Source organism: Camelus bactrianus, chromosome 13 (assembly GCF_048773025.1).
Source record: "Camelus bactrianus isolate YW-2024 breed Bactrian camel chromosome 13, ASM4877302v1, whole genome shotgun sequence".
NCBI lineage: Eukaryota > Metazoa > Chordata > Mammalia > Artiodactyla > Camelidae > Camelus > Camelus bactrianus.
In genome coordinates this window covers 7589204-7606612 of record NC_133551.1, presented here as the reverse complement: position 1 = coordinate 7606612, position 17409 = coordinate 7589204, and the positions used below count along the sequence as shown (strand labels likewise).

The window sequence follows — 17409 nt, the reverse complement described above, 5'->3', positions numbered from 1 at the left end:
CAAGATACTTAGATTGCCTACTGTTGGAAAAATGCAGACGTTATTTTATGATTATAGGCCTAGTAAAGATCTGTTGGTTTTTGCTACAGTGCAAGACATGAGGCCTAGGAGAGCTTTGCTGCCGATTGCCAGGAGGACAGATCCCAGGTCTCAGTCTCCCCTTCTGTAAACTGAAGAGGCTGGACTGGTTTCTTTCCTCCTCTAAGATGAGTTTCCATAAGCCTATGTCTTTTGTTTATATTCAGGAGTATTAGCAATATCAGATTAAATACTGAATACCCTTCCCTTACCCCAAAACAAAGTGCAGTATGTGCTACAGAAGCTTTTAGTTATCTGATTCTCGTTTCTGATCCTACAGGCAATTTTGTGTTGCATGTTTCCCGGTAACCTGGAAGGTCTTTTTAGCCATAGGTGGCTCTGTTGCACCTTCTTACCTTCTTAATTTTCCTGTTTGTTAAAGAAAGCTTAAACAACGTTATTTTATTTTGATTTCTTTGCTTAATGCTTCAGAATAGCACAGTCTCCATTATGTCTGTCTACCTGGAAAAATTATTCTCCTTATATCTTAGTTTTATTCTGTCATCTCGCTGTGAACATCTAAGACTTGCTGTGCAAACAATGGCAAATTCGGACTTTTCTTCCAGTGCTAGAAACCAGTGAGCCGGGAATTTATAAAACAGCTAGAAGTGGCCTCTGGAGCACCTTAAAGCTGAAAAGTGTACTGGGTTCCCTGAGTATTGACCCCGCCGCTGTGTGTTAATTGGTGGTAGGAGATTTGGTACATATATGAAGGGGTGTAGTTTTTTGACTTGGCTTTGCGTGCACGCGCTGCCACTGAGCCACGTGAGCCTAAGTCAGTTCGTTCTGAGATTTCCCTCGTCTGTGAGATGGGGATGCTCATATCTGCTTTGTAGAATTGTGAGAATTAGTAATTATGTAAACTGTTTACCACAGTGGGTATGTCAAGAGGGCTCGTAAACTTTAGCTACTGTTTTGTGAGAAGCCATCATTTGATAGTCTTTGGCAATTACTAAGAAACAGGAAAATAAGGAAAGCTGGTTTTATGATGAAAGATATTTGAGGAGGTTCCATAGTTCCTATACCCATAATTTAGCATCAGCAAAGTCAGAACTGTTACACAGTCGCCCTGAACCAACGTTAAGCCACAGAATTTTTTGTTACTTCAAATATGTTGGGGCTTAAGGGGATCCAATACTTATACACATGTTGTCTCCAGCAGCCAACTGAGAGATGACAGAAAAGAGTAAGCAGGCGATATATGTCTTCTTTTTTACTGATGAAGCCACGTACTCCATGAACTTCAGGGCTGTGGGAAAATGCGTGTCATTATACTGTGTCCCAGAAGTAGAGACTCACCCTGTTCCAGGTAACTCTGGGCCACAGCGAGCCTTCCCTTGAGAGGACCTGCCCCATCATGCACAGGGCTGTCCTGCCATGGAGCTGAGCATCCCGTGTGCTTCCCAAGTGTGGCCAGCACTGGAAGGAAAGGAACGGTTTCACATACCCTGCTTGTCTCTCCGGACTCACACCTCACCCTGTTAGTGTGACGAGGGCTAGCTGTGAGCCATGGGTCTGTGGTGTGGAGAAGCACTCTCCGTGGCCAAGAGGAGTGGGGAGGAGGCGTCCCCTCCCTCAGTTTAAAGACGTGGTGGGATCAACAGAAGGGTGCTCCCCAAGAGTTTATAAAAGGAGAAATAAGGATTTTCTTTGGGACTTAGTCTAGCCAGGAAACACAGAAGATGATTAGAAAGGAGACTTGTAAATCACTTTAATATTAAGTTGACATTTGTTGAGCACCAATAATGTGCTACATTCTTTTCTGAGAGTTTTACAGAAATGAATCCTTCAATCTTCTCAACAATGGAGTAAGGAATGTTTGATTTTTATCCCAGGTTTACAGTGTGGAAACTGAGGCACACAGAGGGTAAGTTGGCCAAGGTCACAGAGCTAGTAAGTGGCAGAGCTGGTATTTAAACTCTGGCTGTCTGGTTTTGAGGCTCCCAGGGATGGGCTTTGGGTGTTTAGAGGTATCTGCATCCCTGGATCTCTGTACATCTGTGCATCAGTAAGCCCAGAAAGGACAGAGAAAGGAGATTCACACAGTTGCTCACAGTCGTGTCTCGGCCACTGTCCATGAAGAGTGCACCGTGATTAGCGTTGTTTTCCAGGCAGTAGATCTGTTGGTATAACAGAAATTTAGTCCATTGAGTTAATCTAGAAATCCTTACTGCTCTGCTTCTGTCCATGTTTGCCATGTTACTGCCTGCCCGTGGTTAGGCCGTGGAGGAGAAACTGTACTCATGGTTGAACTCTGATATTTCAGTCTGGTTCATAGTTTCACATATTCTGTTACATTAATAAGTTAAGTTTCTGGTTTTCTTGCATCAGTGTCTCGTGTGTTTGGTTAATGTGAAACCAGTCCATGGGAGCCCAGGGGTGCTGACAGTATAATTTCTGAGCATGTTGTGGCACTTCTACACGTGCAGTCCTGACTGGAGGATGTCCGCCTTCCTCACTGATTTCTCCCAAGAGCAGGGTCCTATCCCATCCCTGGATGTGACGCTGGGAGCTCTGTGAGTAGGCCAGTCAGCGGCCAATTCCACCAATCAGAAAATGATGAAGTACCCAGAAGTGGGTTTAATAGAAGAAAAGGGCTTCCAGGAAGTCCAATGGGCTGTTCGAGTCCATTTGGTGAAAAGCTGTTCACTGTCTGTGGTTGAGCTGATTCTTTGCTGTTGAAAAGTCTGGATTAGATAAAGGGATTTTAAAAAGCAGAAAGGAGTGATTTCAGGTGGTACGTCCACACCGGTGAGAAGTGATGGATGACCGCCTGTGTGAGGCATAGACAGAGTCTTACAAACTTCATAAAACAGCTTTAAAAGCTCTGCCATCTGAGTGCACTTCATAAGGGGTCCAGGCCATCACTGGTAACGCTGAGAGGGCAAATAACTGATGATGGCATAAAGGACACGGAGGCATCAAAAAGGTCTCAGTCATGTTCCCTTTTTAAAGAATGTGGCACAGTGTAATATATTTGAGCTGGTTTTTCACTGAACAATTTTTCGTGTTTTCTAGGTCTCCCAGCTCCTGAAGTTTCCACGCAGCTGCATGTCCCCTCGCTGCAGCTCTGTCAGCACTTGTCCTGGGCTGACGTGTTGTCACGGGGAGCAGGACGGTCAGCGTCCCCGGCTCCTCCGAGCTCCGTCTCCTCATCCCCAGTGCTGGGCTTCTCATCCATGTCTACTTAGAAGGGTTGCTGAGAACCACACGTGATGGTTGTCAGGGGTGATTTGTGGTTGTCCCTGTGTTTGACATATAGTCAGTATTTGATAGAAACACATGTTTTTTATTATAGTTCTGGGTTCTACATTGCAGTGGTTTTTAGTCTGCATTTTTTATAACTTTTTTCTTATTTTTAAATAAGCACTTTTTTGGGGGGGGGGAATTACTGGGGATTGAAGCCAGCACATTGTGCATGCTAAGCAGGTGCTCTACAACTGAGTAATACCCACCCTCCTTGTCTGCACTTAAAAATAAATATTGCAATACACAAAATAGCTCTTAAACACCATCATGGGACCTATTTTCTGTATAGACAATTGAATACATATGCTATTTCAATAAGAATAAATGTTGGGACTTACCTTTCTCAATCTGTTTACTTGTTTAAAAACGATCATAGCTAGTGATAAACACGAGTCTTGGATACAGCACTTCTTATGATCTGTTTTGACATCATGGGAAATTACATTCTACAGAGAAGGCAAATTGGGTCTCATTGATATTTGGATGATTTAGCAGATGATCAAGTCTTTCAAACTTGACAGTTTTGTATTTTAAATTAACTGCAAAGTTATCTTCTAGAAGTTGGAATTCCTAAGTTTGTGAAGTGCTCAGTAATTCAGTGTGTATGTGTTTGTGTCTGTGTGAACGTGTTTGTGTGTGATTTCAGGAAGGTAGAAATAAGTTCCATGTAGCCCTCTGATACCTTCCTCCTCCAGTTCAAGATGTAGGCATATATTTACACAAGTAAATTAATATTCTTTAGTCATTTGATATATTGGTGGGAATATGAGGTTCTCACACTTGTTTCAGAAGGGTTGGGGAGCATCAGGTTTGAAAACAGGAGGGGAAAGAGGCAGGGTGGCCCTTCACACTTTGTGCAGGATTTGAGGAACAGTAGCTTTCTTTTTTCTTTTATTCTAAAACAAACTGGCGCTGAATTGTAACATACTATGACTCAGAATTGCTTTTCTGATAAGATACAACTGCCTCAGAGTTTTCAAGGCAACATGAATGATGAAATCCGTTTTAGGAGTTATCTTTAAAGTAGTGTTAATTTTCAAGTAAAAGGCTATAGCCTGTTCTTTCTTCGAAGGGTAAAAGACGTTCTCATTGATCCAAGTGCATGATCAATGTGCTTAGTTTCTTTGGGGTTTTTTTCTTTTTTTTTAAGTGCTTGTTTCATTGTGGTTTGAATGAATGTTTAAAATTTCTGAATTTTGTTCTTTAGAACATGCTGATTTATCAGAACTGTTAAAAACCTGATTGATCTTTCGTCTTTGTTTGGAGGGGCACCCTTTTGATTTCTGTTGTCTGTTAAAGAGGGAAATTCTTCCTCTAGCCTGCAGATCATTAAGTGAATGGTTTGCAGTGTGCCTTTAAAATTCTTTGAATGCTTTGAGCATGCTTGTCTAGTGAATTTTGAATTGACTCATAGTAATGACTTTGCTTTGATTCTGTGGCTTTTGCTCCTCTCCACAAGAATTTGAATTCTCTGTTGCATTTTGTATACGTGTTCTTAACAGGGGAATAAATTTTACATTTTTTACAAAGGTGGGTTTTCCTATCCCCTCTGAATGCCTTCTATAATTGATACAACAAAAATCTGTTATTGCAGTGCTTAATTATTTCATAAACTAATTTTTGGCTTAATCAGAAGCAATGAGAAAGAGTGATAATAAAAAATATGAAAACCTTCCTTCCTTTGAAGAATAGAAATCAGGTGGTCAGGCTCACGCATGTTTTGTGCTTGACACACTTACTTTCATTTCATTGTGTATCATGATTCGGAGATGGAGTTGCTTCAGGTTTTATAGATTTTTGTTTTAACATTTTTGTTGAATTCTTTCTCCAGGCTGATGTTTCCTGTTGGGTTTGTGGAAAGCGTAGAAGGGAAACAAATTCTTTCTTTTAATTTCAGGAGGCCTGAGTTGCTGATGAGAAAAGAGTTGAGGGTGGGCTGAGGAACAGAGTGACACTCCCTCTCCTCCCGGCTGAAACTGATGAACAATGAAATCAATTAAGTGTATCAGTATTTGACCAATAGAATTCAGCGAGCCCAAACTGGCAAGTTATGCCCAATGGAAAGTACTGAATTCACCTGCAGAATTAGGTACTTTGCCAATTAGAAGCAGCTTAGAGCAATCAGAAAAATTAGTTCATAGGATGAGATATAAAAGAATGTAATATCTTCTATTTCTGAAACTTTTCCTTGTTAAGTTGTGTAGAGCTAAAATTAAGTTTCAAGCGCCAGGAGTTAAGAGTCTGGGTGGTTCTGTGGGATCGTTATTCAGGGATGTGTCTAGATCCTGCTAGAGTGACTGAAGCTGACAGGAAAAGACCCAGAGCTAGGATTTGTTATCCTAGGGTGTCCTCCATAATGGTTCCATAATGGTTACATGTGGGAGCCCAAGATTAGGTTAACAAATTGTAACAGACCCCAGCCGCCTGTCAATGTTCAGAAGAAAAATGTGTGCTTAGTAACTGCTTTGCAAGCAGGAGCATGTGCATCCTCACACTTGTCTCCTTGCCTTTAAAAGCAGAGACAATGCTTTGCTTGCATAGTTGATGCTTTAGATAGCACTCTGCTCATTTCAAAGCAAGGACCCAGGCCCTCAGCTATAAAAGCTGGGCTTGTGTGCTTTTAGATAGTCTATTATCCCCAAAACAAGGACCTGGCTGGTCTCGTGGTCTGCTTTGTAATTCACATATCTAAAGAATTTATCTTATTCCCCTCACCCCATGACTTCCCTAAAGATACACTAAGCCTTTGTACTCGTGGATTCTACAATCTCTGTCTCCTCCCGTTTTTCCTCAAGTTCCTACTTACTATCACACAACTGTTAATGACTTTTTCCTTTCGTTATACACAGTAAATTTAGGAGCATTTGAGAGGCTCGTGGAGTTGGCTCCCTACATCTTCTCTTTTTCTGGACTTTTCCCACAGAGTCTTGAATAATCATTCCGTGTCGGTACGACTTCTGCCAGCCATAACCCACAGTTCCAGGTGAGAATGATGCAGGCTTTATCTCTCCTACCCAAGGGAGAGAGAGAAGAGAATTGAGATCTGCTCCCTTTTGGTCCCTTCCTTCCCCAGGGACACTCCAGTTCACCTGCAGCCTTCTGGCCTCTGCTGTCAGGGCCTCTGTCCCAGGACTGACTGCAGCCATTTTTTCCCTTGCCAACATTTCCTGTGCCTTTTAGAAATTGGTCTCTTCTCTGCAATTCAACCCTGGCAGATGTGATGGTGGTCAGCGTGCTGGTGGGCAGTCACCTGGGGACTCCCAGGAGCCATGCTGATTCTCCTGAGTCTCTCATTCGGGGTTACAGAACTGTCGAGCACCGGAGGAAGCCCATTCACGTGAGGGCAGCGCAGCATTGCATCACTTTCATTTTATTTTTGAAATTTCAGTGGAGAAATTATTTGTAGCAAACTGTTCCAGTTTTTTGGCTGACTGCTTTCCTCACCACCATTTCCTTGTTGGATGTGGTGCTTGTTTTAAGAACCAGGTTTCTTCTCTGGTTATTTCTAGCAGGTGGGCTTGCCGAATCCTTGATCTGCATTTGAAGCAGAATGCTTCATCTTGATGTCAAACTGATTTTCTTCATTCTGAATATTTCGTATACACTCAGCAACTGTTTCAAGTGAACTGCTCTTGTCCAATTTCGGTTAACTCACATTTGCTGATCTCCTGCTTTCATGCTGAGGGCAGTTTCTTCTTCCTGTAATAAAAGTTAGCAATTTGCATCTACTATGGGAAGGTACTGGCCCGAGGTGCTTTTGTTCTTAACAGTTTTAATACAATTCACCCATTAAAATTTACACCGGTTTTTACTCTATGCCAAGAAATGTGCATCCCAGTCAATCTTAGAATATTTTCATCCTCCTAACAGGAAACCCTGTATGTATAAGCACTCATTCCCATCTTCCCCATCCACCCCCACCCCCAGGGAGCCACTCTTCTCTCTCTGTGGATTTGCCTGTGCTGGACATTTCATTTAAATCGAGTCAATTCATGTAAATGGAACCGTCTATTGTGACTGACTTCTTTCACACTGAGTAACGTTTTCAATGTTTGTCCATGTTGTTGCCTGGGTCAGTACTCCATGCTTTGCTATTGCTGAATAATATTCCACTGTATGGCTGGGCCCCTCTGTTTACCCATTCATCAGGTGATAGGCATTTTGGTTGTTTCTTCTTTTTGGCTGTGATGAATAATGGCACCTTGATCATTCCTGTAGGAGTTTTTATGTGGACATTTGTTTTCAGTTCTCTTACGTATGTGCCCACAGAGCAGAATTGCTGGGTCATTCAGAAACCAACTGTTCAACTCTCTGAGGTCCTGCCAGGCTGTTTTCCAAAGTAGCCACGCTGTGTTACATCTCACCAGCAAGGGCTGCTATCTCTGATTCCTGTGTGTCCTCATTAGTTCTTGTTATTCTTTTTTTAAATATAACCTTGTAGTGAGTGTGAAGCGGTTTCTCCTAGTGGTTTTGACATGATTTCCCTTACAGCTAATGATTTTGAACATCGTTTCATTGTGCTTATTGGCCATTTGTATATTTTCCTTGAAAAATACCGTTTCGGATCCTTTATTCATTTTTTAATTTAGTTGTCTTTTTTGTTGAATTGTAGGAGCTCTGTTTTATTTGGAGATACAAATTCCTAATCAGATAAATTATTTGAAAATATTTTCTCCTGAGTGTTGTTTTTTCACTTTCTGGATGGTGTCTTTTGAAGCGAAGTTTTAAATTTGATGAACTCAAATTTATCTCTGTTTTCTTTTTTCCTTGTTCTTTTGGGGCAATATTTAAAATCTGAGGTATTTGATTTAAAATTTACATATAAAATATCTTAATTCTTAGGACCGTCCTAGAAGACGGGTGCTGTTGTTGTCCCCAGTCTATGGATAGGAGGCTGAGATGCAGAAAATTTCACTGACTTATGAGTGTCAAAGCTACCCAGTGCTGTGGGAGTTCAGAGCATCATGATTGTCCCCAGCATCTATGCTCCTCACCACCATGCTCCACTACTGCCTGGAATCGTTAATGAAAAAGTCATTCCTTTTTCGGTTTCTTGTTTGTTTGTTTTCTCATTGGGAACCTCATCTCCTCATTTTCCTTTCGGATATCAGTGTAGGTTTATTTTAGGTCTCATGTAGGCAGAAGCATTGCTATCAGTTAACTTCTTTATTACTCACTCTCCGGTGATCATTGTTGCTATTTGACCTAATCAAGTCATGCTTAACTCTTTCCTGCTCATGACACTGAAAAGAGTCATGACTTACAGAATGCTCAGAGAAGAAAATAATTGATTGATTTTATTTTGCTACCCAATCAAACCAATCAAATAAAAACCCCGGTGTTGACACAGTCGGTAAGCCCTCCAGAATAGGGTCACTGTCTTCCTTGTGTTTCATTTGTTTGGTCACAGTGTCTGGATAGTGACTTGCTGTCCAGCAGTTTTGTGAGGATATGGTGCTCGTGAATCATTGTATGGACAGAATTTTGACAACAGACTGTATTGGTCATTTCACGAGGGAAAAGATAATATAGAAATACTGCTCAGATCTATTTTAAAATTAAGATTGGAATGTTGAGAAGAGTTCAAGAAACCATACAAAGATCTTTTTCACTTATTTTAGATCTCTCTTAGGCACATTATGATTACATAGCAGAGTAACTTATCAACTAGATTTGACAAGAGGGGTGTATTATTGATTATTTGTTTTAGTTGAAATATTCTACCTGGGAAAAAGTAATCAGTGCCCATAAATGAACAAATATGTTTGTATTTCTATGTAACATGGGAGCAGACTTCATATGTTTCTATATAATATATATGACTATGTGTTTTAATCTGTCTGTCAGTGTATTTATAGTTTTTCAGCAATGTTCTAACTTTAGAATTCTTCTAAGAAAATCACCCCCGATTCTAGTGCAGTTTGTACTGTGTATCCTGTCTTATGCATGGGATTCCACTGTCTCCTCAGTGAGGAATTTCCTCCCCTACTGAGGTAGTAGCAGAGTTAAAGGAACTGTGATTTCTAGGCCTTTGCTCTCCATGTGTTTGCATTTGGCTGTCAATCGCGATTTTCCCTTTCTTGAATTTTCATTGTTCAATTAGAATTTTTGAAAATAAGTGTTAATATGTTGTATTTGTCTCCCTAGAAACTTGATGTGTTTGTGCTTTTCAGTTTTCAATTTCTTAAAAATGTAAATGCACTCTTGTTTTTAAGTAGTCCTTTTTCACTAGATATTTGTTTACCTCTTTATAGTTAAAATACATTATTTCCAATGAATGAATCGGTGTGCATGTTTTAAAAGATACCTTACTTTTTATTTTCCTTATTATAACAATTATATTCATTCTAGAGAATTTAGAAAATAAGGATAAACACAGTAATAACTTAAAAATGGCCTCTAATCTCACCTAGAGATACAGTTGTAAAGTTTCAAATTGAGAATTACAAGTCCTCTCATGTTGTTCTTCTTTTTCAAGATCGTTTTGGTTACTGAGACCCTCGAATTCCCATATGAATTATAACAGCAGCTAATCAGTTTTTGCAGAGGAGCCCACTGGGATTGTGATCGAGACCACGTAGAATATACGGATCACTCTGGGGAGCACTGCCATTCCAAGAGCACTGTCTTCTGATCCAGGAATGTACGTGGCATGTCTGTCCAGGTATTTAGGCCTTCTTTAATTTTTTTTCAGCAATGCTTTGAGTTTACAGAATATTATTTTACTTTTTTCTTTGCCTTTATACTGAGGACAAGTGTGCAAGGTACCGGGATCAGAAGTGTATTTTAGCCCCGCCCCTTGCTGCCAACATGGTCGCTGAGCTCTTGCTTTGCATTGTGTACAATCTTGCATAAAATAGGAGCTCAGTAACTCTCTCTTGAATGAATGATTATATGATTGAAGGATGATGCTTGAGAGTCCTTGTGATGATTTTTTCCTCCAGCCTTTCCCCAATTCTTAACTATGCCCTTTCTCTTCCTAAACTCCAGCCTGGTTTTCAACCTGCCTGTGACATTGATTTTCCCTGTCTGTAGACTCTTCCTTTCACTGGTTCACGATAATGTTACATGTGGGCTGTGGAAACTTGCTAGATGTCAAGAAAGAGCAAATCCATTGCATGCTAGTATTTTTACAGTGTGGTATTTTTTATCAATTGAAATTAAATCAGGCTGACCCCCTGAGCCCTCCCGTGAGCTCTTTTCACTTTCCTACATCTGATACTGCTCTGGTTGCTACATGTGCCCTTCCCCCAGCCTTGGTTTTTGGGTTGAGTAAGTCATCATCAGTGGACCCCTCTCTTTAAAAGATGAAGAGAACATTGTCTCCTTCTCCCTGGTTGGGGACTTGGATGAGATGAGATACCAGATAAAGAATGGAGCTCCACCTCATTCTGACCCCCCCTCTTTCCGTTCCGTTCTCCAGAGGAAAAGAGTACAATTCAACAGTATAAAGATTGATTGTGAGCTAATGAGATAGAAAAGACAACCGAAAATTTATTAAATATCCTTTCATGCCAGAAACAAATGTATTATACACACAAAAAGCACATAAAGCACGGTAGTACTGTGGTTACAAACATGGGTCTGAGATCGAGTCCTGCTCTGGAGTGACCAGTCCTGTGAGATGGAGAACTGGTAGGTCGGCTTAGGCTCTCCAGGACTGGTTTTCTGTCCTGCAGAGATGGGGCTCGCTAGGCTTCCCTCCCCCTTAGAGGTGCTGTGGATTGTAACTGTCACGCGTGCACAACTGCTCGTTCCTCGTAAGTGCAGGATAGCATAGATTTTGCGGTGATGGCTTTATGACCGCCCCGTGTAGACTCTCAGTGCTCCAAAGGGATGCCTTGTGGTTTGGAGATGGGATTCTCATTTCTGTAAATACCCAAGGATTGTGGTATTGGGCCCTGCTGATTTGAATCTATTCTTTAGAAAGTACATATTGTAGATATATTTTTCAAGCATGTGTGCTTTATTTCTTTTATTATTTATAGTTCTACCCTCTCATCTCTTGGTGTGACTTTTCATGGAATCCAGGAAACAGTCCTAAGCTACCTGCCTCTTCACTCTTCTCCGTGGTGGTTTTCTTCCCTGACTAGAAGAGGGTTTTGCACAGGAAATTTTATTTGTTCCCCTTTTCCTGGAGTCTCTCTTTCGGTCTTCCCATCTCTCACCTGTTCATCTGTCCATTTATCTACCCACTCATTCTTCTGACTTGTTCCAAAAAGCATTTCAGGCAGCTTACAGAAGAACAGATACCAAATAAACAGGTTAGAAAATTGGGCCAAGTTCAAACTGTGAGGCTAGGAGGCGAGCCTGTGTGATGGTTGCAGCCATGAGACACACGCCTCTGCCCTGTGACTTATAAGATCGACAGCATGAGTGTACCTGATGCTCCCAGCAGACACAGGGTAACAGGGTTTGTGGGAGATGCTCACTGGCTGTGAAATAAATAAGTGGCTCAGGAGAAGCCCAACCTTTCCAGCTACAAAGGCTTAGGAGAATATTTTGAGTGTCTTCCAAAATCAGGGTATTGCATTGTTTCTTTTGTCAGAGTTCTACGTATAGTTGGTTACATTCTATACCTGGAAATTTCTCCAGAACTTCTTACCAAGTGAGTGCCATTGCTCGGGAATGGGGTGGTTCTGCTCATTGACGGGGGTTGGCCAGAAACCGAAAATGACAGCTTCAAAGGAGCCTGGGATTTGTCAGTTATGTTTTGTCAGTGCTGTAGATTTCAGGAAATGCTTTCACACTTTCTCTCCATCTGAGGCGGCAGCGTGCTCTCTTAGCAGCATCAGGAGCTCAGAGCCACGGGATGTTGGGAGCGGACTGCACTGCCGTCAAGACAGCCAAGCTAGTCACTGCAGGCGTAGTCCTTTCACATAGTGCATTTCATGTTCTATAGTAGAAGGTTTCAACAGGGAGTTAATTAACTGAGTTAATTAACATTTAATAAATATGAAGCTTTGATGAAAAGTCTGTTATAGGCAGAATATAAGTTGTGAACACTTTGAAAACGGTTTCATTACAGAAATTTCAGTAGGGAAGATAAACAGTTTATCTTATTTATGCCTCTCTTTTAAAGTAACACAGAAACAAGGCAGAAAAGGCAGAGGATGATTTCTGTTATTCCTCTCGGCTTGCAGGTGCCCTCACATCCAGTGGCATCCATCCAGACACCAACACTGACACTGGCCTTGCTCAGAACTACCTCAGCCCTGAAGACACAAGTGACAAATAGAAGGGGGCCGCGCCCTGTTACAGCAGGTGCTCTCACTTTGTGGGTCCTTATGTAACTGTGCGGTGTTAATCAGGATCGCCCGTTCTACATTGTGTGGCGCTGCTGCGGTGTCTCCTCGTTATTTGTTTCTCTTAGTACTCGTGTATTATTCTCCAATGTGTGTTACTACACATCTAAAACTGGTTTTTACAGATGAAAAATAATGTATATTTAATATAATAAGTCTGAAAAAAGGGACAAAAGAGGCTATCTAGGTCCCACTACTCAGAAATAATAATGAACACTTTAACATCTACTTTCTGTTCTTTTCATCAGTGTGTATCAGCTCTGTCATAAAAACCAGTGAGCACTCTGTGCCTGTTTACTGTGTGGAGACCTCCATTTTCCATTCGGCTTATTACATGTTTTTCTACAATATTCTATCTCCCCTGGCATGATTTTTAATGACCAGTATAGCATTATGTCTTGTGGAGGCATTGTCCATTTTACTTCGGACTTAAATAAACTTTTAAATTCCAAGTGTACTTAACTGAAATACTGAAAAGAGAACTGTGGTGGTACCAAAAGAGCCCTACCTCCCTTCCCCTTATTTCCTGAGTGTAAAAGCTGTTGCCAATATGGTGTATATATTTCATGACCTTTATGCTTATGACATATATATATACCCATACATAGATACATACATACATATGAGAAATCTATGTATATGTGTGTATATATGCTTTTTTGAAAAATAAGGACATACTATATGTTTTCTGCAGCTCGCTTTATTCACTCAGGGGTATATCATAGACGTCCTCCCACTCCAGACTCACCCGGTCCTTTCAGATAGACTGGAGGGGTCTCCTGATGTGCAGGTGTGGTCTCTTGTGCAAGGACACCATTGGTGGGAGAGTGCTGTGGACAAGGCCCTGGGCCACCGGGAAACGCCGGCCCCCTCAGTGCCCACAACTCGCCGTGATTTACCGCATCATTGTCTTGATGGTGGACACTTAAGTTTTCTCCATTTTCCACTGTCAGAAAGGATGTTTGACTGGCATCTTTCTTTAACAGACATTCCTGTGATCTTGTATGAGCATGCCTTTAGTTAAGTCTTCTGGAAATTTAGTCCCTGGATGTGACATTTATGTTCATCACAGGCTACTTTCAAGTGACTAGAAATTCCTTCTCCAGTGTGGAATGAAAAATGTAGAATTACTTATGTAACCAATTCTCTATTGCTGGATATGATTTCACTTCAGCTTTTCTTCCCACCAGTGTAACCACTACATCTATTTGAACTGATTTTTTTTCTAAACGAAACGATTCCTAGAAGTGGGGTTGAATCAGTGTGTACACACGTTTTCAGAGTTTACATATCCATTGACATGTCATCCTCCAAAAAGGTCGCTCACAGTTTTTTCTCCCACAGATGGACACTAGCTACAATATCTTTTAAAAATATTTACCAATAAGATGAGCAAAAGTGCTTTTTCATTGTTTTAGTTTGCATTTGATGACCAGTGAGGTATTGAGCATTTTTCACTGATTAGCCATCTGACTTTTGAAAAGTGAATGATCCATTTTGTCCTTTGCACAAATTTAAGTGAGGAAGCTTCTTTTTGCTTTGTGACAGCTCTTTGTATGTTATGAACATTAATCCCTTGTCTTCATCAACATCTATCACAGAGTTTTTCCTTGTCATTTCTTTCGTTTCATTTTGTTCAGTAGGTTTATTTTTGTTGTGGCTCAAAATATTCTTAAGATACTAAATGTCTTCCTTTTGTGTTTTATCTTTGTTATTATTCTTAGAAATACTTTCTTTTAATGGTATAAATCTCTTATGTAGGTTTATTTAATGTCTAAGATGGAGATGATAATAGTACCTGTTATAGTGAGGAGAACTTGAATTAATGTGAGCAAAGAGTTGTAATTGCTGTTATTAGTATTTTAATATTTAAACCACTATCTGTAATTTTTTTTGTGGTCATTATGACAGGAATAGAATTTGTTCTTTCCAGGTGATTCTCTGATTGTCCCAGGACAATTATTGAATTCACAATTTGCTCTTTGATTTGAAATCCCACATGCACAAAATACTTATGTACACTAGAGTCTCTTTTTGAGCTCATGCTATATTTCTGTCAATCATACTTCCTTACTCCAGCACCATATCTTACATATTGTAAAAATTAATTATTATCTGACAGTGCGATTTTTTTTTGTTCTTTTCTTCCATCCCAAACTTTCTTGGCTATTAATATGACTTTATTATTCCTAAAGAATTCTAAAATATTTTGTTCAAGTTAAAAAAAAAGTCAGATAAGAGTATTCATGGGATTTTTATTAAGTTTTGAATTATTTTTAGGAGAACTTCCATATTTACAAAACTGTTTTCCTCCATGCAATATGTTGATGTCTCTACATTCACACCTCTTATTTACCCCTCAGTACAGTCCTGTAGTTTTCTCCATGTACAACATGGGCATTAATTGTGAGTTTATTCCAGATTATTGTTGATGTTTTTCTTAATTTTGTAAGTGAGAATTTTTTGCTATTATATTTTTTAACTGTTTAAACTGACACCTAGGAAGGCAGATTCGGTTTGTAAATACTCACTTTGTAACAAATCATTTAAAATTGTAAGTATTAAGTAATTGTTCCAGGATCCTTTCTTTTGTGTTTTTAAATATTTGTTTCCAATATTATCAAAATGGTCATAGCTAAGAAGTATAGGTGTGGAGACTGATGGAGAGAGGTAGTGTGGCTCATGTACAAACTGTGAGCACTTTCATGGCTGCCTTTAGGCTGGAGAAGCCCCAGAAGAGCCCAGGTTAGACCAAGGGTGGTTTTGTATGCACTTGAAAGCCAGCTTTCCTACCTGTATGGTGAAGCCTGGTGGGCGTGGCAGGTAGATGATCAAGGTCTGATCAAGGTCATTGGCTGCACAGAGCTCTGTGTCTGTGAGAACTGGAGTCCATCGCCATGGGAAATGCTTGGTGCCAGGAACACTGCAGGGGAGCTGGGGAGCCTGTGTGTTAAGGATTTTCCAGTCCTGGGAGTGGGAAGAGCAGACTCTGCATTCATATCTGAGTTTGAATTCATCCTCTCTTGTTTACTGGTCCTCTGACTTTTGTCAAGTTATCTACCCTCTTTGAACTCCTATTTTCTTATCTCTCAAAATAGGAGAATTACGGCCTGCTGCTAGAGTGTTTGATCAGGATAAATGATTTGTTTCTATAAGATGCCACGTACAGTCACAAGCTCAGTGAGAAATGGGCTGTCACCTCTTCATCTGCAACTCAGTGCTCGACAGGACATCGGGGCAAAGCCAGTCCGTAATTTGTTTGCGATGCAAGTAGGAACAAAATTAATGTCTTGCCTTTCCCTTGCAGTATTATTACTCCTTTGCTTCATTTACTTCTTTCCTCCTTTCCTTTCCTCTCCTCCACCAAAAGATCCTGAGACTCTCTCAGAACACTAGATTCAAATTACTTTAAAGGGTGTCTCATCCTCATGAAATGACAGTAACTTAAAAAAAATCTGTACAGATCCCAGACGTCATTGTATTTGATTTACACACACACACACGCACACCCACCCACACACACAATCAGCCTACCTCCCACTTGCTGAGGGAGAAGGACCAATTTTTCTGAGTTTTCATTCACTGAGCGTGAGAGCAAAGTCTCTTACGCAGACTTTCACCTTGCTTAGTGCATGGTGTTTTTAATTGGATTTCTGCTTTGTGGCCATAGAACTATTCTTATAGAAGAGAGGATGTGGAGACATAGACATTCTGCTGAGATATTGGTGTCAAAATATTTGAGTTGGAAAGGACTTAGGACAGCATAGAGTCGTAACATTTTATGGGTGAGAATCCATGATTGTGTAACTTGGACAAGAACCCGGGTCTTCTGTCTTCGTGTCCACGTGGATGAAGAGGCAACAGGGAGGGAGATGGCAGGGATCCTTCTTGCTTGAGTTCCAGGGTCTTGCTAGTTTTCATTGCTCAGCTGTCTTTAGTTTAGGTCCGTGTGGCCTCTCATGGGAAGGTCAATCTGTCCTGAAAGACTGAGTTTCTAATCAGCAAAAAGCCCTGGACCCACTCATATTTCCCAGAGTTTTTCTGCTGTCCTGCTGACAGTTTATATAAATGATACCTAAGAAACTACTGGATATAAAATCCTTATTGTTATCATTTGCCCTCAAGTTCCATAGGAATGGGGTGCTGTCTCAGGCTGTCTAAGGCTAGATCTGAACAAAGATAGGGTGATAGGCTGTGCTGCTGGACCCTCCCCAGTCGAAAGGGATTTCCACCTTAGTTTTTAGAATCAGACAGATGAGTTCAAATCTTGCCTTTACCAGTTATTAGCTTTGTGAACTTGGGGAAGAAACTGTACTTGTTTGTGTCCAATTTTCTTTATCTGTAAATAAGTTCAGTATTTATTTTAGGGTTTTTGTTTTAGAATTGAATGAGCTAATTTCCTCATTTATACCTAAAATACTGATCGCGTGGTTCTATGCTGGTGCCTTGGTAGAAGATTACTAAGGGACTCAGCAGTGAGAATGCAGGTGGGGGACCCCTGGATCATAGAGCTTATATTCCAGGATATGCTTGTAAAAAACTGGATGTGCAGTGGATTTTTAGTAAATGTCCATTCCTTTCCTTATCCACATTGATTGTGTATATATCTTTGTACAATATATGAACAATTTTTTATTGCAATTTAAATATCTTTGTAGTATTTAAATTATGTAGCTATAACAAAATACGTGAAATAAAATGATTTGTCTTTTATTTTCTTTTCAATATGCAAAACAAAATAAAATAGAAAAGAAAAAAAGGTTTTGAAGGAGTAGAA

General features: G+C 40.4%; 1 long non-coding RNA gene across 1 annotated transcript; it reads left to right on the top strand.

Moving 5' to 3' along the window:
* Positions 1 to 5087: 5087 nt before the first annotated feature.
* Positions 5088 to 9973, top strand: LOC141579677 (uncharacterized). The gene is made up of 3 exons (XR_012511539.1): positions 5088 to 5416; positions 6251 to 6310; positions 9806 to 9973. It is a non-coding gene; the product is annotated as an uncharacterized LOC141579677 (long non-coding RNA).
* The last annotated feature ends 7436 nt before the right edge of the window (positions 9974 to 17409 follow it).